Below are 22948 nucleotides of genomic sequence, written 5' to 3'. Positions count from 1 at the left end.
TTGGCTGTATCTGTCTGTGTGCGCATGGTTTCCAGGCGCTGTGCCAATGTAGCTGGTAAGTGCCCATCGGACGAGCCATTAATGTCGCGTGGGAATGAGTGTAGACGAGCGCAAACATTGGCACAAGAACGTGCTGCCAAGGCCGCACCTGCGGCTATAGTTTCATTGCCGGTGCCACATGGCGGGTCTGTTTACAAAGCTACAAATGAAAGTGGAAAATATCTACCCCCTAAGACATAACGAACTGATCAATGCTGAACATTATTAATCACCATTTAGGCACTTGAGGAAGTGAACCCCCACCTGTTTAAGATTGCCCCGTGAATGCCACTAACACACAACCTTCGAATTCAGGACTACCGCTCTTCATAACATAGGAGCAAAGCGATTTTGTGCGTTTGTAATAGTAATAATAATACACCACAACAAAATACGAGACCCATAACTTTAAATCCTTCATGGATAAAACTGATCTGTCAATGAGAAGAAAGTTTCAGGCGACTGCTTGAAATTCAGTATTAACGTCATAAGCAGACTGAATGATTTGGGAATTAAAACCTATGAGAAATTGAATCAGACACCTCTAGCTATAACTGTGCGGCACCACTTTTCGTATTGTGACGGCGGATACCGTAAGCGTTGGGGTGCCATCCTGATTCATGACTACTTAACTGGCAGCCGCATTTGAGACTGATCCGAAATGGGTCTATGAGGTCCTAGTTCTGCACAATAAGATGACCACAGATGAGCAGGAGGACCACACGAGCACCCTTGTGCTTTGCAGTGTCCTCCAACAGTCCAGGAGCACCGGGGTGATGATTTGCTGGTGAAAGGGCGTCTTCACCTAGATGAAAAATCAAACCCATACACGTGAGCTGATCCACAGGTAAGTACTGAAAATTATGATGTGTTAAACGAAGCGTTTAATTTTCAAAAGCATCTTGCCATTTTCAAGACTCTTAGTTTTCATGCTACGATACTTCAATCTCCAAAAGTTGGGTGAGAAATTGGGAAATACGAGTGGATACGAGGGCGTTCAATAAGTAATGCAACACTTTTTCTGAAATAATATTGGCTTTATTCGGGTTTGCAATACATCATATTATTTCCCACTCTTTTGGCTACAAACTCCTATGTCTCAACATAATATCCGTAAAATACGATGGCTTTACGACACATCACTGGAAGGGCCTCTACTCCCACATAGTACCACTCTACTGGTCGACGTAGGATCCAACGTCTTGCTACACCAGTAACCTCCCCATCATCCACGTATTGCTTCCCTCGGAGTGCTCTCTTCATTGGCCCTAACAGGTGGACGTCGGAAGGTGCGAGATCCGGACAGGTTTGTGCTATCTTCTTGTAATGATGGCAGGCGCCTCACCCAACGACTCGCCGTGCTTTTTTCAGTGCCAGGCCTCCGCAGAAACCCTGCAGACGCTTATGAATATCTGCGATCCTCTGGTTTTCCGGCAAAAGAAATTAAATGAGAGTTCTCTGCCCGGAACGCTCCTCCGTTAGAGACGCCATTTTGAAGGCCACGTATAGCGCCGCCACATGTCGATACTTCATGACACCGTAGGGGCTGAAGCAGGAATATTCCACGATGTCCCACAACAAATTCCGCGTTTTGCCAACGGAAACCGACCGAGAAAAGAAAAGTATTGCATTACATATTGAACGCCCATCGTATATGTTTAAATATAAACGCTTGAGCTACACTGTTCTTTGGGGACAGGCAAGTTTCATGACCCTGGCCTTGGATCCACGCCTGTGGCAGCTGTCCACCGTTTCTTGTTTTACGGCTCTGAAATGCATACGATTTCCGTTATCCGCTCTTATAATCCTTGACAGTCGGCAGTTGTCTCTGATAGCGGTGATTTTCCCCAGATCGAGGTACTGACGGCAGACCAGTGACTCGGCAGAACTTGAAAAACCAAGTCCCTGAGAGAGCAAATGCGTCACACAGCCACGATCTGGCCTCGATCAAATGCGCTGATGTCTCATTTCTGTCCTGTCCTACACTGTGCCTTCACGCTAACGGCCAGAAGCCGGTGACATGCCGAAGTAATCCATTTTCTGCAGCAAAAGAAGCGATCTCTCTCCATCACAGCAGCTGTCAATGTCAGTTTCTCACGAACGTACTCGTATAACACTAGTAAAGCTCAGCTTCAGAAATGTTACACTACTGGCCATTAAAATTGCTACACCAAGAAGAAATTCAGACGACAAACGGGTATTCATTGGATAAATATATTATACCAGAACTGACATGTGATTACGTTTTCACGCAGTTTGGGAGGGTAGATACTGAGAAATCAGTACCCAGAACAACCACCTCTGAGCGTAATAACGTCCTTGATACGACTGGGCATTGAGTCAAATAGAGCTTGGATGGCGTGTACAGATACAGCTGCCCATGCAGCTTCAACACGATACCACAGTTCATCAAGAGTAGTGACTGGTATATTGTGATGAGCCAGTTGCTCGGCCACCATTGACCACACGTTTTTTATTGGTGAGAGATCTGCAACATGCGGTCGTGCATTATCCTGCTGAAATGTAGGGTTTCGCAGGGATCGAATAAAGGGTAGAGCCACGGGTTGTAACACCTCTGAAATGTGACGTCCACTGTTCAAAGTGCCGTCAATGCGAACAAAAGGTGACCGAGTCGTGTAACCAATGGCACCCCATACCGTCATGCCAGGTGATACGCCGGTATGGCGATGACTAATACACGCTTCCAAATGTGCGTTCACCGCGATGTCACTAAACATGGATGCGACCATCATGAAGGTGTAAACAGAACCTGGATTCATCCGAAAAAATGACGTTGTGCCATTCGTGCACCCAGGTTCGTCACTGAGTACACCACCGCTGGCGCTCCTGTCTGTGATGCAGCGTCAAGGGTAACCGCAGCCGTGGTCTCCGAGCTGATAGTCCATGCTGCTGCAAACGTCGTCGAGCTGTTCGTGCAGATGGTTGCTGTCTTGCAAACGTCCCCATCTGTTGACTCAGGGCTCGAGACGTAGCTGCAAGATCCGTTACAGCCATGCGGATAAGATGCCTGTCAACTCGACTGCTAGTGGTAGGAGGCCGCTGGGATCCAGCACGGCGTTCCGCATTACCCTCCTGAACCCACCGATTCCATATTCTGCTAACAGTCATTGGATCTCGACCAGCGCCAGCAGCAATGTCGCGATACAATAAACCGCAATCGCGATAGGCTACAATCCGACCTTTATCAAAGTCGGAAACGTGATGGTACGCATTTCTCCTCCTTACACGAGGCATCACAACGACGTTTCACCAGGCAACACCGGTCAACAGCTGTTTGTGTATGAGAAATCTGTTGGATACTTTCCTCATGTCAGCACGTTGTAGGTGTTGCCACCAGCTCCAAACTTGTGTGAGTGCTCTGAAAAGCTAATCATTTGCATATCACAGCATCTTCTTCCTGTCGGTTAAATTTCGCGTCTGTAGCACGTCATTTTCGTGGTGTAGCAATTTTAATGGCCAGTAGTGTATTAACGTCTTCAAAAGCAGACGAAAACAACAGTTCTTTGATTCGGGAACTCTTACTGAAGGTCGTCAAACCAAATCAGAACCAATTGGGGAGTAGTAGTCTTCAAAACCATTGCATAGGAAGTTATACGATCCTCAACATCGGTCAAGTTAGTGGTCTCGGCTACTGACATGGATTCTACATTTGCAGTTTCCGGGTATTGTTTTCGCTGTAAAGATGAAGGATGGGAGAATAGGGTTTAAGGTTTAAGAACGTATGTGTCAGTAAGGAAATGTTGCAGTACAACTGACTGTGATAAGGGCATGTAAAATCTAGTGTCGTGTATTTGTTTTTGATAACGGCGAACGAGAAGCAACAGGAGGAAATCGAGCTGGCCGGCCGTTGTGGCCGAGCGGTTCTAGACGCTACAGTTTGGAACCGCGCGACCGCTACGGTCGCAGGTTCGAATCCTGCCTCAGGCATGGATGTGTGTGATGTCCGTAGGTTAGTTAGGTTTAAGTAGTTCTAAGTTCTAAGGGACTGGTGACCTCAGTAGTTAAGTCCCATAGTGCTCAGAACCATTTGAACCATTTGAACCAAATCGAGTTGCTGTGCCTAGTCCTTGTAACTACCAGCTAAGTGGTATCCGCGCCCAGCTTCTCAACTCCACTGACGCATCACCTTCGGCAGTCTCATGCTCTCAGAGCATGAGACATTGCGGAGTGATTTTTCAGTTTTAATCCACATCGTGGTCAGATCTCTTCTTTCCTTCCTAGCAACACTGATGGTGAAATACACTTAACACTGTACCCAAGATGGTTGTGGTACTGGCGTTCGTTCACCACAATGGTTACGGAGCTAGGTAGTAATGACATGCAGCCGTATTTGCTCGAGAAAGCTAATGAACGAGATAAACAAAATATAACGTGGGGACAATTTGCGAACATACATACGAATATCCGAATTAATTCCACATAATCTGCTTAGTAGAAGAAACGCATTAGTGGCCGAATCTACCACCTTCATACCTGAAGCCACTAATGTTTGTGTCGTGGCCGGTTCAAACCCCTTTGGGCCGGCCGGAGTGGCCGAACGGTTCTAGGCGCTACAGTCTGGAACCGCGTGACCGCTACGGTCGCAGGTTCGAATCCTGCCTCGGGCATGGATGCTTGTGATGTCCGTAGGTTAGTTAGGTTTAAGTAGTTCTAGGGGACTGATGACCTCAGAAGTTCGGTCCCATAGTGCTCAGAGCCATTTGAACCAAATCCCGTTGGAGGAAGAAATTTTAACCGACGACTGGGGTAGGGGAGGTAATGCTGTGAGGTTCCGGACCTCCACACTTTGCTCCAGTAGCCTGCTTAAAATAATTAAACCACTCCGTAGTGTCTCATGCAATGATGGGATGCTATACCTTTCTTAATGATTCGTACGTCGCATGAAGACAATAACCTCGGTGAACTTCGTTGGTGCTATTCGAGAGGAATAGGCTATATGACAGAACCATGTTCACTTTCTCCCTACCATTCACCCGTAACAACGCAACATTACACTTTACAGACACTCATTACGACCATCTACACCTGTCCTGCAAGCCACCCAAGTGATGTAAGATTAAATTCTTTTTAAAAATGCCACACGAATTAAACTCTATGATCGAGTCGTGGCTGTTCGTTCAGTCGTGTTGTACCCGTTCAGTGTTCTGCATTAGCAATGTTGTGTTACTGTACTTATTATATTTACCCCGACGAAAGATGGTCTAACAATACCATCACTTGCAAAGTAGGTTAGAAATCAGATTAATAATGTTGCTCACGCAGCAATGTTCGCTTTATCGGGCAACAACAAAGTTATTGACTGTGGATGGTATCGTCAGAATGGAAATAATGAAGTCACTGTAAAAAAGTCATTAATTTTGGAACTTATCTTGAATGGATTCCCACGTAGATTTCGTCGAAGTTGTTATGGCTCATCTTGTTGATTCTAGGGTGGTTCCACTTTGACTGCTAGAAGGTCCAGATCTGTATTTTAGCAATATTTGAAGACCTAACAAATGCGTTTTTCAGGAAATTCTTGATGATCAAACAATCCCAGATGAGAATAATGGTATGGTAGAAATAATTTTTGACTTGGTGTTCACGATCCACATTTTTATTAAACTTCTTGTAAATTCACATATACTTCTTCTTAATTGTCACCTCATCAAGAAAACAGTTTTGTATCAATCTTCATATATTTAATTTCCACTTTAACCAAACACAAGACTTGACTGGTCTTTTACAAAGCGAAATAACAACTTAACTTCTGCAAAGTGAAACAAAGACCGCTCTGTGCGCATTCGCGCCAAAACGGTTACAAGTAAGTCAAAGATTATGACAATCTCACAGTAATGAATACACACAAGAACCATATGACTGTAATATATCGATACATCGGAAGACCTATACATTAATAAAACCAAATGTGAATATTGTCACAAAAATATGTCTGTTACTGTGCAGAAAAGTAGTACGATATTACTGGTATAGAGAACTGGGGTTGGAGTGCCGTAATGGTCACGTAAATGAAGAACCATTACAATGGGACATTCAGGCAGTAATCGCTAATGATACTTGAAGGTTAGGGTAATAAAACGGACAGCTGCGTGAGTGGATTCGTGCCAACAGGCTATGCAATTTCTCCCGCGTTGCAACAGCTTGCCGCACAAGCAGCCGTGGTTTCACGTCTCGGTCGTCGTAGTTGGCAGCTGCCGTCGCACCACAAACCGGATGACGGGGAATGGGGCGGAAGAAGTAGGCAGATAGCGTGTCGGCGAGGTTCAAGGAAACGGTTAACTGCCTAACCGGTTGGAACTGGATACGTGGCGGCGAGTAACTCCTGATACGGCGGCTTACGTAACTCTCCAAACTCGTTCTTGTGCAATATCTGCGTGTGTCGCAAAGTAGATGTCAACCCTGTTTTGCCAAGCGCCATAATTCACGTTCGGACGAAAGATGTCGCGTTACTCTACAGCATAAAAATCAATTTGTGTAATCTAATTCAGATGTGTCTTATTTGACGGTCCTTGAACGTTCACTAACAAATGTCATTGTCAGTTCCTGACCTATACTTGGCGGAGACATGACGCTGACGTCGGAACTAAATGTCGTTCTAGTTGGTTTCCCAAGCTCGTGTATGCTAAACATTGAGCTAATGAAGTTTTTTGGACAGTACATAAATGAAAAACAATTCACTAACATTCTCCTCTGACTCGCAAACAAGCAACAATTGTTCTTGTATTCCTGAATGAAGAAATGTAGTTGCCGTTGTATTTTACAGGATAATGAATCATAATCTTTTACATCCGACGCTGACGTCGGAACTAAATCTCGTTCTAGTTGGTTTCCCAAGCTCGTGTATGCTAAACATTGAGCTAATGAAGTTTTTTGGACAGTACATAAATGAAAAACAATTCACTAACATTCTCCTCTGACTCGCAAACAAGCAACAATTGTTCTTGTATTCCTGAATGAAGAAATGTAGTTGCCGTTGTATTTTACAGGATAATGAATCATAATCTTTTACATCACCCGGAAAAGAAACAGTAAAAAAATGCCATGTTGTGGTGGACTTCGAATAAATGTAAAAACATGTTCTTGTTCAAACCTTTGCTTGGGTGTTTTAACGAAAAGTTTCAAATTTAATCTTTAGTCTCTTCATCAGTAATGAAACTAAACGAGCAAATTACTGCTATATAAGTATGTTGTACGTTGGTAAGTCAATTATTATAGGCAAAGTAGTTATAAAATTTTACTGTAATCAAATAGGAAACTCACAAGAGCATCATTTTTCGATATAGTCCCTTTGCGTTTCAACACACCTCGTCCATCGTCGTACAAGCTTCCTGATGCCCTCATAAAAGAAGGTTCTCGGTTGAGCTGCGAGCCAGGACTGCATCGCTTCTTTCACTGCTTCATTCGAGGCAAATCGGCGGCCCCTTAGTGCCTGTTTGAGTGAACCAAACAAGTGATAATCAGAACGGGCAAGATCGGGACTATATAGAGGATGATCCAGTACTTCAAATTTGAGTTTCTGGAGCGTTTCAGCAGTGTGGGAAGCAGTATGCGTACGGGCATTGTCCTGCAATAACAAAACACTTTTTGACAGCAATCCTCGGCGTTTGCTTCGAATTACAGGCTTTAGTTGACAGTAAGCGTCTCACTGTAACGTACACTGTTTATTGTTGTGCCCGTTTCCCCATAATGTTCCAGTACTGGACCTTTTGCGTCGCAAAAACCCGTAAGCATCAGTTTTCCTGCGGACCGTTGGGTTTTGAACTTTTTCTTGCACGGCGAATTTGGATGCTTCCATTCCATACTCTGCCGTTTACTCTCTGGCTCGTAATGATGGATCCATGTTTCGTCACCAGTAATGATCCTGTCAAAGAAGTTGTCCCCTTCGTTACCATAGCGGTCCAAATGTTTTTTTTTTGCAGATGTCCAAGCGCGTTTGTTTATGCAACTGTGTGAGTTGTTCTGGGATCCATCTTGCACAAACTTTATGAAATCCAATTCTGTTGTGGATGGTTTCGTAGGCAGAACCGTGACTAATTTGCAGACGATGTGCCACTTCGTCAATAGTTAATCGTCCGTCTAAGAGAATCATTTCACGTGAACGCTCAATGGTCTTTTCATTTGTGGCGGTAAACGGTCGTTCGGCTCCTTCATTGTGCGTAACACTTGTGCGACATTTCGGAATTTTTCAATCCATTCGTCGACACTTCGTTTGACAAAACACTGTTCCCGTACTGTACCGAAAGTCTTCGATGAGTTCCTGCCCCTGATATGCCTTCCGACCACAAAAAACGGATCACTGAACGTTGCTCTTATTTGATGCAAATAGACAACGGAGCAGCCGTGATTAACAGCACGGCAGCGATAACGAAACTAACCTAGCAACTTGAAAATTGTAAGGATATAACAACAAATAAACAAAGTATGCGTCATCAACGTAAAACGATATTACTACCAAAATAAAGGAAAATATAACTAAATTGAGGATAATAGTTGACTTACCCTCGTACATGTACAATGACTAAATGCTCACACTGCACTACATGGTATACAATTTGTAAACGATAATTGTTTACAACCCAGAGTGGCGTAGGTGAAGTTGAAACGAAGAAATTGATATAGGACACTTGTGCTCCTTCAAGCCAGAAAACAGCTTCAAATTGGCTTACAAAAGCCCACTGTTCTTGCATTTAGTAAAATGGGATAACGAAAGACGTTGCGCTTAAAACGCCGTACCTGCTGAAGACTTTGCCGGCCGGAGTGGCCGTGCGGTTCTAGGCGCTACAGTCTGGAGCCGAGCGACCGCTACGATCGCAGGTTCGAATCCTGCCTCGGACATGGATGTGTGTGATGTCCTTAGGTTAGTTAGGTTTAATTAGTTCTAAGTTCTAGGCGACTGATGACCACAGCAGTTAAGTCGCATAGTGCTCAGAGCCATTTGAACCATTTTTTGCTGAAGACTTTGTCCTACCTGCAGCTGACTGTGCATAGAGTGGATGATTCCCAAAATGATGGTCTCCAATAAAAGAGGATATTTTAGGTATTAAGCTCAACTTCGTACAAAGTTAGCCGTAGACGCGTTGATCGAAGTTGACAGCAGCTACCGTAAATAAATTTTCAGTATATAAGGTATACAGCCAACCGGTTGCATAAAATTATTGCATTATACTTATGCAACTGATTGGCTGTATATTTCATATTCTGAAAATGAACACACTGTTTATTATAGACTTCCAGCCTTCACTGTAGGAAACGAAGTTGAATAGAAGAGTAAATTGGGAAATAAATTTCAGTAGCGAACTGCTGCCTCACCATTGAGAAACAATGAGTAACATCACAGCATTTCGTAACAAGAAGCGCCGAGACGAAGGCGAATCATGGTTAAAGCCGCCGATTTTAGACGTCTATGCTCGCCGGTTTTAGAGCTCTACCGACAGAGTACACAGAAGTTCCTCCACAGCTACAACAGTTGCATTAATGTCGTAGCAAATTTTGGCGAGAAGTACTTCAAGGTTGTAGCTTTAAGATGTATAAGGTAACAGGCATTACTGTCTTGTGGACTGGGTTAGGAGGCACTGATGTGTCTGTCAGAAGCAAACTTTAATAATCATATATATGACGGTAGTATCTGTTCCCGAAAGAACAGTTACCGTTTATGACCATACAGCTTTGCTAGAAAATGAAATGATAATTAAATGGACATCCCAGCTGCAAACCGGCGTTGATATAGTTCATTGGGGACATGTTGAAAATGTATGCCCCTACCGGGACTCGAACCCGGGATCTCCTGTTTATATGGCAGACGCTCTATCCATATGAGCCACCAAGGGCACAGAGGATGGTTCGCCTGCAGGGACTTATCCCTTGCCTGCTTCCCGTGAGACTCACATTCCCAAAATGCGTGCAAAGGATAAGACCCTGCAGGCGAACTATCCTCTGTGCCCGCGGTGGCTCAGATGGATAGAGCGTCTGCCATGGAAGCAGGAGATCCCGGGTTCGAGTCCCGGTCGGGGCACACATTTTCAACATATCCCCAATGAAGTATATCAACGCTGGTTTTTGCAGCTAGGGTGTCCATTTAATTATCATTTCATTTAATAATGAAGCTGTTTCAGAGAAATAGGCTACATGCCGTCACTAGGTTTCAACGTTCCCAGTCGCTCGTCACAGAAACACAACCCTACACACTGGAAACAGTCATCGATACTGAACCCACATATTGAAAACATGGGAACACGTAGGGTCGTCTTCTCCGAAGCCCCATGTTTAGCAATGTGCGCTGAACGCTGTGAGCCGAAACACTCGTGTCTGCACCAGGGCGCCTCAGATCTCCCAAAGATCTGTCTTAGTTTGCAGTGCAAGCAAACCCTCGACTTCCACGTTGTGTGATGCAGTGGACACGTCCACCACCTTGCCACCTACTCGTGGTTTCGCCGTCATTCAACCACTTTCCTTAGATGCTTAAGACAGAAGCAATCTAAGAGCCGAACAGCTTCGCCGCTTTCGAGATGCTCGTCCCCACGCTCCGGGCCATAACAGTCTCCTCTTCGCGGAAATCGCTTATGTAAATATATTTTCCCATTTGCGGTTCGCATCGTCTCTGATCCACTTATTTACTTTCCTTACAGCCCTGAACTTGTTTTTTAACAGCAACTGTCAGTACCTTTAGTTGCTAAACTAAATAGCTAATAAATAAACAGTTGCCACAAGTTTATTTAAACCTGACTTAGGTTTCGATACTACTACGGGAAAAGCTACGTGTAACACTAAGTTGCCGTGAAACACGCTAATGTTACCCTCTGAGAGTACTTCAAAGTTCGACCGTCCGTGAGTCTAATGGAAAAGGGTATCGGACTATAACTTTAAATTTTGAGAAGTTGACAGTAAAAACAAACGGGCCTTAACCTTGGGAGTTAACAGAAGTGGTAAAATTATAAGTGAACGAAAAAAAATGAGCGGTAGTCAGCCTTTATAGACACATTAATTTTGAAATATATATATATATATATGAGAAAATTGGGTATTAGTTATTGAAGTTACTTTTGTTGACATTTCACTTTGAATAGCAAACAGGATACAAACTGACACAGTGCCCTCTGTACTGTGTGTAGCAGCAGTTACCAATAACACACACACACGCCAGTAAATTATGAGGAGCAAAATTGCACCGAGCTTTTACCAATGACGGCCACAATCATTAGCATTACTTAATGAAAATACTGAAACATCACTGCATAAGTGCGTAACTAATTTTGGACATGAGATGCTTCTATCTCGACTGACATGAATAACACAAATAAACATGAATAACATCTTAAATACACTGCATATAGCAGTTTTCCCTAGTAACGGCAATAGTTCTTTTTTTTTCTTAGTAGGAGGACAATACGATGGGGACCCATAAATTGGTATAGTTTCCCTAGCCAAGGTTCTCTGATTATTGCAAAAGTAAAAACTATCTCTAAAAGGTAATCATTCAATTAAATTACTTTGCAAGGAAATAAAATGCAACACTGGGCTTAACTAACTTCAAAAGAACCATTCATTATGGGTACCAAAACTACACAATCTTTGAAAATATGCCTAACTTCACTTCTAATAGTGCTACCGCAAATCGGTTCATTAAAGAAATAAATGTACTTGTACTTTAATCACCTATGAAGCAGGTATTCTTGGCAATAGTATTTACACAATCTTGCACTGTAATCCTACAAAACTATGTTTTATAATAAACTAAGAATACCTTAGCAAAAGCCTATCCAAATTCATTTTATAGTTTTAGCTTTTAAATAATTAAGATTTTTACTTTCCTATTGATTGACCTTTAAAATTTTTTGCTTAAACTTCCTACCTTAACAATTTCACTTCGTGTAGTCCATAAAAAAAGCACCCAAATTTTACTCTTACTTTAACTTTTGCTATTTCTTGTACTTTAGACAAAAAATCACTTTTACGGACGTGACTGCCAGAATTGTTAATTTAAATCAGGATACTCGGTTTTAGTAGCACTTAGGTGAGGACTATGCGTAGGTTCGTGATCATGATTGAAGTTATGGTTTCGAACACCTATCGACATTTTATGTGATTATTATTGAGACAACACACAAATTAACTGGTCCATACCAGTATACATTACGTAACTGAATGTATGTAGTCTGTGAAGCAGTGGCGAAGATTAGTGGCAGGCGAAATGGTGGCTAACTGTACTCACGCCTCTTTATGTGCGAATGCTCTGTAAACTCTCTTCTTTGCTTCGGATTTTCAATATATTAGAGCCATTCCATTATTCCGTCAATACCAAATAATAGCTAGGTCCACAATCGAGGGAAATCCCTTCTAACGCAGCTTCCAATTGCCTCTCTTAGCACCGTCGAGTTGTACTGTGCTAAGGCTAGCCACACATTAAGTGCCGTTCCCACAAACGAGCCGCTCAGTTCGACCGCCAGACCCACCTTTTACATCGCGCCATGCCACTTTCGTTGCGGAGGGACTTCCCTACAGCGTTAACATGTTAGAAATACAAATGCCCTAAACGTGATCCAGCTTTTAACATACTTTTTTCATAGACATATTCATACTACAATAATTTAAAATTTCAACATATTATTTTGCTTTTTTCATATACACATTACAAAACTCTAATTTTCTTGCCATACATCAAGGAGTTCAAACAACACAGAATGCACACTTCTTAAATTGCAAATTCGATATAAGTGTCACAAGCTGAACAGAGGAAAACATCGAATACTCACTCTCGGTCGGATTCACGTTATCATAATTTCTACTAAATCCATACATATTATAAAAGCTGGCGTACGTTTATGTATTCGTATATATGTAAGCACAAGACCAGTTTCAACCAAACTTGATACACACATCCCTTACTGTCAGGTAACAAACGTTCTCGGGGTAAGATGCACCTTCCTATTATAGTTCAGGGGAAATGACATCATAAGACACTGAGATGCGTGAAAAGCTTCCGCATTGTCCGTGACTTTTAAATTTATCACTTCTTTGCTACTTACTCTATTCACAAGACATTTTGCAGTCAGTATCCACATATGACGCTGAATGCACTTACAAAGTTATATCATTGTATTCTACACAGGTCAGGAGACATGACGTCATAAACACTGGGGTACGAGAAAAACTGCCGCTTCATGCATGACGTTTAAATTTATTACTTCTTTGGTACTAACTATATTCACAACACATTTTGCGCATAGTATCCACGTATGCCACCGCATACGCCTACACGAATACATCACTCTACGACCCATGGTTCAGGAGATATGGCATCATAAACGCTGAGATGCGTGAGAAAATGCCGTATCATGCATGAAGTTGTAGCACTTTTATTCGTTACCACAAAAACACTCCTACAGTCGAGTCATCTTAAGCTAATTCGGACTCCTGGCTGAAGGTGAAAACAATAGCCATCTATAGAGCTACGAAGATGTGTTGCCATAAGATGTTTACTAGATACCGTTGTAGACACGCGGAGAACCTGTACTTATACATTTGTATATTATGCACACTTCTTTGTACGACTGCTTCATGATTTCAAAGGTGTTTTCACGAATACAACGAAACATTGTAAATCGTTTCCTTGTCACGGACTTCCGTTTGTCTTTTGATCTGTCAAGAGTCACGAAACACACCTTTTCCTCTATTTTCTGCGACATCTCTACACATAATTAGATGCTCTTCTCCAGTTCTCTTCACTTCTATGAGCCTGCTACGTTTTGCGTCCTCATTACTCTGTGGTGTTTACGTAGTCCACAGTGAGTTAGCTGATCAGCAACAGTCTGTTTGTTATTGAGAAAGGGTCTATGTTTAAACTTCTTTTCCCGCCGATTGTGTGTATAGTCTGTAATTTATCTCCTCGCTTAAGCTTTGATGTTAATCTGCGGCATCACACTTCAATACTTTAAGATTTTTGTTTTGTTTCGTTTTAGATTTTCGCTCTTTTGATGAGATAGCCCACGTATTTAATATGTAAGCAATTAATAACTAAGATACCTAACATCATTTTAACTATCTGACATTCATTCACATCTCTCTTTACTTGCGTGTATCCTGTCGCGCGCTGTACACTATAGTATAGTTTGTACGTTTTCTTTCTCTAAGTTTACGTTCCGTTCCCCTTGCTATCGCCACAGTCACCTGTTAACCTAAGGAAGAAAAGTCGTACGCACTTCTGTTTTTTTAATCATGTTAAACTTAATGAATGTGATGTCGTATTTGAGCTGTTTGTGTATGGTATTTTCTGAACGGAGATTGAGAATCAGTCCAGGATTTGCCTAAACGAGCGCGGAAGACCGCCTAGAAGCCACACACAGCCTGGCAGGTGTACCAAACCAAAACGACTTTAATCTACCGTGAGGATTCGCTCTGCTTACGGTACACATCTCTGTCTCGCAGATTAGCGCGTTGCAAGTTAAATGGTCAGGTCTTTTGCCATTCCTTCATTATGCGCTGGGTTGATTTGGGGGAAGAGACCAAACACCGAGGTCATCCGTCTCATCAGATTAGGAAAGGATGGGAAAGGACGTCGGCCGTGCCCTGTCAAAGGAAATTGCCTGAAGCGATTTGGGAAAATCACGGAAAACCTAAATCAGAATGGCCGGACGCGGGATTGAACCGTCGTCCTCCCGATTGCGAGTCCAGTGTGCTAACCACTGCGCCACCTCGCTCGGTCCTTTATTATGAGTTTCCCATCATAGCGAGCAACCAGAAAAGCGCATTGACAGTAGAAGACAGCTAGTATTGTTATCTTTTAGTTCTGTATAAGGTTTCTGAGATACTCATTGAAGAAAGCAGAGCAAGACGCCAGTGGCGGCAGGATGGATTCGCATCCTTTCACAACGCGGAGAAACTGCTGACCGCGTGTGAGGTAGTACGGAATGCGAACGCTGAATGGTGGGCTCCCGTCATGCACCGCAGGTCGCGGGGCGCCGAAAGGGTTGCCGCAACACAAGGCGATGGCACACCCAATCCGAGACGCTGCAGATGATAACTCAATACGAGCAAGCGCATTACAGGTAAATAGCCCAGAAGAACCGATTCAGCTTTTATTTTTTTTTATGAAAACCTGTGGATTCAGAAAATATCTTTTTTTTAAGTCAAGATCACAAGTATGATTTTTTATTGATAACCAGTTTAGGCTATATTAATTAGCCATCTTCAGATCAAAAAATTTTTTGTTTATTGTACAACGCCAATTGACAATACATTTCGTCATAATTTTGTTTGAGCTGCATATCCTGCCGATATTTTAGAGCTGTTTAAGTGTTGTTTGACGACCACATACTTCAAGTGGAATGAACAGTTTTATGAGCAAACGGATGGCGTGGCTATGGGAAGCCCCCTAAGTCCCGTAATTGCTAACTTCTTTATGGAGAAATTCGAAGAACAGGCCTTAGGTACTGCCAGCAAGAAACCAAATGTATGGTTCCGATACGTGGATGACACGTTTGTGTTGTGGAGACATGGTAGGTAGGAACTAAGCCGGTTCCACGAACATCTGAACAGTATAAACTCAAGAATTCAGTTTACAATGGAGGAGGAGGTAGACGGCAAACTACATTTCCTCGATGTGCTTGTGTTTAGAAACGCAAATGGTAGTTTGGGCCACTCAGTGTACCGCAAACCCACGAACACGGACCGTTATTTGCACCGGGATTCGAACTACCAAGACGTTATCAAGACGTTAGCGGACAGAGCTAGAAATATTTGGGAACCTGAGTTGCTCGACGCTGAGATGGAACATCTCCACAATGCACCAACGAAGAACAGATATTCGTCCGCCGAAATAAAACGTGCGTTGAGGCAGCCACGCAGAAATCATACTGACGTACAGGCTACTGCAAAATCTAAGGTTTTCCTACCGTTTGTTAAAAATGTAACGGAAAGAATAGGGAGGATCTTGACGAAGCGGAATATTACCGTAATTTACAAGCCCACCAGGAAGATACAGGAATACCTTAGGCCTGCCAAGGACACTCGCAAACCATTGGAAAAATCTGGAGTGTATAGGATCCCATGCAGCTGTGGTGATGTTTATGTGGGTACCACCAAAAGAACTGTTTCTAAACTTTTGGAAGAGCACAAGGGAAATTGTAGAAGAGGAGAAACGGAACGATCAGCTGTTGCGGAGAATGCTTTCCAGCCTGGGAACCACAATATTCGTTTCGAGGAGACGCAAGTACTAGCGGCCACGAGCGGATACTACGAAAGGCTCTACAGGGAGGCAATCGAAATCGCTAAACACCCAAATAATTTCATCCGAAAGGAGGAGGGCGTCAAATTAAACGGTATATGGATGCCGGTGTTAAAGAAGATGTGTACCACCCGTCCACTACTGGGTGATGGCAACGGCGATCGACGGCGACGGACAGCGGCCAATTGCACTGACGTTTTCAAAACACGTGACGTCATGCCGCGGCGCGGGGGCGCGCGGACACGGAATGTAGCGGCAGCCGGTAGCGAGCCAGTGTGTGTGTTGGACCTTCCATCAAGCTACGGACCCCCTTGAAGATGTCTCCCGCAGTCGGAGACGAAACGTTGGGAATCACCACAGAATTCATCAACCGACCACGGCATAACAGCCCGGATAATTATAATGAACACAATAAGCATTGTAGCCTAAACAAAATTATGACGATGTGTCACGCCAATCGGTTATGCACATTAAACAAAAAATCTTGTGATCTGAAGATGGCTAATTAATGTAGGCGAAACTAGTTAACACTTAAAAAATTATACCTGCGGTCTTGACTAATAAAGGATTTTTCTGAATTCACAGCTTTTATTTATTTACTTTCGCCATTCATATAACCTGTTTTATCCAATCAAAACATTCTCAAGCTGGATTCGTCTTTTCATCTGTTCGTTCGTAACATACCTAATGTCTCCCTTAAAGTGTTGTTCGTATTCCAGTCACAATTCAACCTTCCGTTTTCCCACTGTGGAGAAAGTAGTGGAGAGTGCTGTACTTTGAGGATAGTCTTCTAAGGATTTTCCTGGTCGTGTTTCAATCTAGTGATAGATTTCAGAATCATATGAAGGAATACGCACTAGAGACCACTATAAACAGTTTCCGGCATTTTCTACACTTTTTGTTGTTGCGAAACGCGAGACTGTGCTTTGTGCAGCATTGTATAAATACTCTGGGTTCCACACATTTAAGTGCTGTATATTATATTACGCTACTTGGAAGATGCTCTTAAGTCTTCAGTTTAAAAATTTTATGGCAAGTACAATTCTGTATGTTTTCAAAACAAATTGTATGGAAAATGCGGTAGATCGGGTGGCTGATAGTCCAAGATCCTATGGAGCTAAACTACTTAACCTAGAGATTATCAGATTTAGTAAAAGTAACCACTGTTTAATTGGGGAAAATATGTTATTCCTGAGAAGTCATAGCTTCAGCACTTTTTTTAAATGAGGTTCTTTTACAGAAAAAGTCAAATCAACCAGTCTTACCCCACTAGTGGGGTAAGAGAGGGTACACATACTAACTTTATGGAAATATAGAAAACAAAGATTTTCAGTCGAAAATCAACAGGAACCTTTTATTCAAATACAATGCAAATAACAAAATTGTTAACATGTAAAGCAGCAATCCTCATCATTTGCTCCACTAAGGCTTTCGTGGCCCCAGCAAAGACATTTTCCGCGTTTAACCCAACCTTCTCCTTCTTCTGCGTTTGCAAATACGTTGTCACAATACCAGCAATTGACGTCTGATTTATTTTTATCGTCTTCATCCACAGAATCATTGTTGAAGGACTGAGAATTCTTTGGAACACTCCTTTTTTATGTTGGTTCTTCACAAAAATCTCTTCTTAGTATATTTGCTTTGATGATGTCTTTTTCTGCTTTTCTGAATTTCAGGAAGTAATTTTCTCTTCTTTAACACCATGTTCTGACGTATTTGTTTCTTTTCTTTTGACTGACATACCCGATTTTGCCCCCACTCAATACACGCGGTGAAAAGAAAAAACACGCCAGTATGGTCGCTCTTTCTTCTTGATCAGCGAAGTATAATTCTGTGTGTCTCCACCACAGCGCACAAATAGTGACAAAAGAAGCACGGTACCCAGCTTCACCCCACCATCTGGTCTTACCCCAGTTTTCCCTGGACAGTTAAACCAAACGTTGTTGGTCGTGCAGCATTTTGTATCTTGAAACAGTAGGTCTTTTACAACGTGATGTTTGCAAATGAGTTTATTTAGTCTCTTAACAATTTAACCTGTTTTGAAAATAACGATTGTGTTAGTTGCCTAATGCTTTTATTGGCAAATGTTATTAACTTCATAAAATATTTTACAAGCTGGGCATCCGCAGCTGTTGGAAGGTATGATATTAGGAAGAACTCCGCTAACAGCTGATAAAATTGTTCTTTATTAAAACACAACCGGTTTCGCGTCCTAAAGCCGCATCATCAGGTGCAACTTTCATGGTAAAAAGCAAAGTACAGTGTCACCCCATTTTGTGGATATTAAAATTAATAAACGAATGTATAAAATATACTCACAACGTTAAAAGATAGTAGGCATATCCATCGCTTCTAGTTAAAATTTACAATTCAGAGAATTTTGACAATACTATGACGAGCGAAAGGCAACGAAGATGCGCTCCATTCATGCAGGACAAATTGATAATAGATTACAGAGCCATATTTTAAAAATATACCTGTATCTAAAAGGGAAAAAAAGATCGTTTATAGTGATAGGACGCTAAAAGTTTTCTTTAATGGGACAGATTGTGAGTAAAAAATTGGAACATTTTTCACATTTGGGAAAATTTTAATTTTTCGTAGTAATTTTTTAATTTTCTGAAAAAGACTGCAGCACACAAAAATTGAACGCCATCATTTAAAAGTTGAAGAGAAAAGTATATTTAAATTCTAGTACAGGGTTGGCTAGTGATTAAGTCTGAGAAGTGTTGCAAGGTACAAGACTCTCCCGTGTTGAAGCTATTAGAAGACTTTGAAATGTGATATTACAGGCTGCAGAGACTGCTGGAGATCAGATGGACTGATCAAGTAGGGAATGGAGACATCCTACAACGATTCAACGAGGACAAAAACACTTACAAGGAACATAATTAATCGAAGAGACAGAATATCTGGACACATATTACGACGTAATTTGTTGATGTGATGATGGGAGGGATAAGTCGCTCTGGTAGGCCTAGATATGATTCATAAAGGAACAGGATGCAACAGTTATCCTGCAGTGTAGACAATAGTTAACAAGTTGTAGTACTAGAGAACTGTATGCAGTATCTCTGTGCTTCATACCGGGTGCACACAACAAATAGTACAGTTTATGTCTGCAGAAGGTAATGTAGTGGTTTTATCCTATATGTCCGTGTGCTGATTTCGAAATCAGTGCAACTGTCGAGAGAGTGTATTATAATAATTTTGTTCTTCTTAGATATCACTACTTCCCGATCGCTTTATGTAGTTTAATGTTTCGGTTGAACTGCGCTGCCACAAGGCCTTCTGAAGATGAAACTGTACGAAATCGATCCTGTAAGTTACATACTAACAAGGAAACTGACGAATGGATTATCCACTGACAGTATATTAATGAATGAGTGCTGAACACCCCTAAGGTTCCATTCATGAAGATGAATCACGGCGAAATAAATGAGACTGAAATTAGCTTGTAGTTTTTGACATTTTAATCACATCTATTGTGTTAGTAAAGGCACCAATGACAATAATGATATATAACACACAAACATAAATACATAAACAAACATACACACATATTCTAATCTTTCTCAGTTGACTCATACATAAAAATATTTGACTTAGATTTTAGGAATGCAGAAAGCATGGGACGGCAGTTCTACTTTTAATCATAATCTAACTTATTTTTTTGGGCATAATACACTCAGTCAGCTTCCGATACCCCACGCTACAAATTACATTTAATAACAGTTAAATAAAAGACGTATTCCATAAACATTCATATTCAATATATAAAAGGCATATTCAGCCTCACACCCATGACTCGCATTCCAATCATTTGGTAGAATATTTACATATTGGGTGACGACACATTAATTAAATCTTAACGTGATATATATATATATATATATATATATATATATATATATATATATATATATATATATATATATGCAGTGACACATAATTTTTTGTAAATAGTGTCTTTATTTTGGCGGGGAGTTGTTGTCCACGAAGCAATTCTCCCCTGAATGCGAAAAGATTTTGTTGGCGCACATCTACTCAGGAGAAATGATCATTGTAATAAAATAACAGAAATCAGAGCTCACACGATAAGGTTTCAGTGTTTATAAAATGTGTTAACAGCTGCGAATACGTACAACCATCTGCTGTATGAGGGAACGACGGCAATGCAAATTAGTATCGAACCTGGACTCGAACCCGGATTTTCCACTTTACGCGAGCCCTCGCCTAATCCGCACGCATGTCCCAAGGAAGATTGCGTCGTTATTCTTAACAACATGGGTACTGCAGTGTCGTATTTAAGTGTTTGTTTTTCCTGGGCGCTGTTCGAAAGTGGAATAGTACAGAAAGAGAGTGAAAGTGATTCGATGAACCCTCTGCCATACACCTAAATGTGAACTGCAGAGTTATCATGTAAATGTAGTTAATGTTGATACAGAAGCACTGTGGTAAATTGGGTATCGCGTGGTATCGCGGTGGGCTATCCAAAATTACGTGGTAGTTGGCACCGTCCGCCCCATAGTCACAACGAGTGAGTCAACCAGTTGTAGCCGACAGGAGTGCAGCAGGAACCGTCCATTGTAAAAGCTGAGGCGGCACGTAAAGACCAACTTCTTGTGCTAGATACAAGGGAGTATCGTGGTCGTGCACGGATGTTTTATGAGGTGTCTGCATAATGTTGAAACGATAGGTGGACTGCATAACATCATCTCAGGTGCTAAACTTCCAAATGGATTCGACTTACCACGCAAGACCTGGACTACTCTCAACAGAATCCGTACCGGCCATGGCCGATGCAGCGATGCTCTCTTTAAGTGGAAGAAGCTGCCTGATCCAGCCTGTGACTGTGGGGCTCCATACCAGACTGTTCACCAAATTGTCACTGAATGCAAGATTCGAGCCTATCACGGCGCCAAAGAGGACTTCCTGCTAACAACTCCAGATGCAGTGCGCTGGATTGAAGGACTGGATATTCAGTTGTAAAGACAAACTTAAGTTTCTTGTGTGTCAATATGTACGTATGTATAGGTAATTTAATTTCATGATATGTCTATATTAGCCATACGCTATATAATAAGATAAGTGGCGCTTATTGTTCCTAATGGGCAAATAAGTTGTCGATATTCTCGATAAGAGTGCTATCCACCACGGGACAAAGACATAGGAATGTATTCCATGCACAGACCTTCTACCATCTCCCAGATGCAGAGGCGTCAAAAGCAGTAATAAGGGGGGGGGGGGGCGGTGAGAAGATTCAATAGGTAGGGTACAGATCACAAAGGAGTCACTTAAAACTTTTAATGTGCGCCAGTTTAGGTCTGGTTAAAACGTATTTTGCGATGTTAAAAATTATATTAGCATTTAAATTTATTGCCACAATGTGCACGATTATTGCGTATTATGTCCTAAATAAATGTGAAAACTATTGTGGACTGAATAGTTCTTCAAACTAAATTCTAGTTGATTTCTAGGGGGAAAGTAAATAAATGGTCTGTTATACAAGGTAGAGTCCTACAGTATTGGTCATCTTATGCTTTTGACGTGTTCAAATGGTTCAAATGGCTCCGAGCACTATGCAACTTAACTTCTGAGGTCATCAGTCCCCTAGAACTTACAACTAATTAAACCTAACCAACCTAACGACATCCACACACATCCATGCCCAAGGCAGGATTCGAACCTGTGACCGTAGCCGTCGCTCGACTCCAGACTGTAGCGCCTAGAACCTCACGGCCACTTCGGCCGGCCTTTTGACGTGTAAAATCTGAGTTATTTAAAAATTTGGTAATTTAATACAGCAATCTGGTACTTAAATCTAATTCCTTATAGATGTACATGTATGATTACCCTGAAATTTTGCAGAAGTGACACGTCTTGTAGAAGTAAAAACAGGTGGTGTTTCAGTCAGTACAAAAATGTAGCCACTCTTTACATTTAGTGCATTTTACCCATTCTTCTTCAAACGATTCACAGCATATTACACATATTATGCTCTCGTCCGCCACCAGATTCAAGCTTCTTTCGACGCTTCCCATTTCTTTCGTACGTTTGGACTATTTAATAGTTTCATTCTCTTAGAAGAATTTGAGCGCTTGACCTGACTTCAAGTCTCTTTCCGACTTTCTTTCCGCTGATCTTTGTCTTTTAGTCGGTGACACAGAGTTCTTCTCGGGACATGAAAAGACTCAGAAGCCTGTCTTACTGTCATTTTCCGTGATATTACTTCATTCATTGTCATCCTCACGTTCTCCTCAGCCCATTTTCCCTTCATTTTCCTCTTATTCTCGGCCATTTCACTATGGAAAGTGAAGAGAAAGTGTTATTACCATTTTTCCCATAACGTACTCAAGACAACTGGTTTGCCGTTACTGTCCGACGGTCACGCCATAAAAACGATACCGACTGGGTGTTGTTTAATACACGATGTCTCGAAAGTTGTACGGCTACAGTATCCTTAAACAATACAGTTACAATAAACGCAAAAATAAATTCAATTACTCACCTCATAAACGTATACTACAGTCTTGAAACTAACCTCCTGCCCGCCCACACAAGCAATTTTATACTCTCACAACTATCAAACAAATGTACGCGTGACAAAATGCCCGACGTATCGTGAGCAGATGATTGTGTCTTTCAAAATAATGATTCAAATGGCTCTGA

At 41.9% G+C, this 22948-nt stretch overlaps 1 non-coding gene across 1 annotated transcript; it reads left to right on the top strand.

Moving 5' to 3' along the window:
- Positions 1-9994: 9994 nt before the first annotated feature.
- Positions 9995-10069, top strand: Trnap-ugg. The gene has a single exon. It is a non-coding gene; the product is annotated as a tRNA-Pro (tRNA).
- Positions 10070-22948: the final 12879 nt, after the last annotated feature.

Source organism: Schistocerca piceifrons, chromosome 4 (genome assembly GCF_021461385.2).
Source record: "Schistocerca piceifrons isolate TAMUIC-IGC-003096 chromosome 4, iqSchPice1.1, whole genome shotgun sequence".
Taxonomy (NCBI): domain Eukaryota; kingdom Metazoa; phylum Arthropoda; class Insecta; order Orthoptera; family Acrididae; genus Schistocerca; species Schistocerca piceifrons.
This window is presented reverse-complemented; position numbering and strand designations above follow the sequence as displayed.